We start from the raw sequence: 1,065 nt of genomic DNA on the forward strand, positions 1-1,065 counted from the left end.
AACGCATCATGGCAGGAGAGATATGCCTCACACGGCGGGAGAGATGTCTCACACAGGTGGAGGTATGCCTCAGATGAGGGGGGGGATGCACCGAATGACCAGAGATATGCCCTGTGGACCACCCCCTACCGGAGATGGGCAAAACATGACTCGTGAAATGCGCGGGGGCATGGCACGCCCCATGCCTGATATGGATCAGCCGCAGTAGCAAGAAAGGTGTAGAGTAGAACAAATTTTTTGCCTCGTTGACAATGATGGTGTGCAGATGAGTTTGATACAAACTTACGGATGTTCGAAACACAGGCTGGGGTGAACTAGGTGGTCAAGACCACGGACAGTCAAATTGCCGGACCAAATGGCGGCGTGGCTTGGGTGGTGCAAGGGAAGTGCTTCGAGAACTAAGACCAAGTAGTTTGGCTCGTGGAGAACGGTGAGCGTGAGCAGCTTCATCGAACCGATCTGCGACCTCCTGTCGCAATCTACGCTCACAGATTGTGGTTTACAGATCGTCTTAATAGAATGTCAGGATACGGAGACCAAGCGCAAGTACCTCATATGACCCCCGGCAGAATGCCCACGAACGAAGAGGGAGCACAAATGTCCCATATGACACCCCAAAACATGAATGGAGATTCTCCCACAACGCATCATGGCAGGAGAGATATGCCTCACACGGCGGGAGAGATGTCTCACACAGGTGGAGGTATGCCTCAGATGAGGGGGGGTATGCATCGAATGACCAGAGATATGCCATGTGGACCACCCCCTACCGGAGATGGGCAAAACATGACTCGTGAGATGCGCGGGGGCATGGCACGCCCCATGCCTGATATGGATCAGCCGCAGTAGCAAGAAAGGTGTAGAGTAGAACAAATTTTTTGCCTCGTTGACAATGATGGTGTGCAGATGAGTTTGATACAAACTTACGGATGTTCGAAACACAGGCTGCGGTGAACTAGGTGGTCAAGACCACGGACAGTCAAATTGCCGGACCAAATGGCGGCGTGGCTTGGGTGGTGCAAGGGAAGTGCTTCGAGAACTAAGACCAAGTAGTTTGGCTCGTGG

The sequence above is a fragment of the Gregarina niphandrodes genome (assembly GCF_000223845.1).
Source record: "Gregarina niphandrodes unplaced genomic scaffold scaffold00008, whole genome shotgun sequence".
NCBI classification, from domain to species: Eukaryota; Apicomplexa; class Conoidasida; order Eugregarinorida; family Gregarinidae; genus Gregarina; species Gregarina niphandrodes.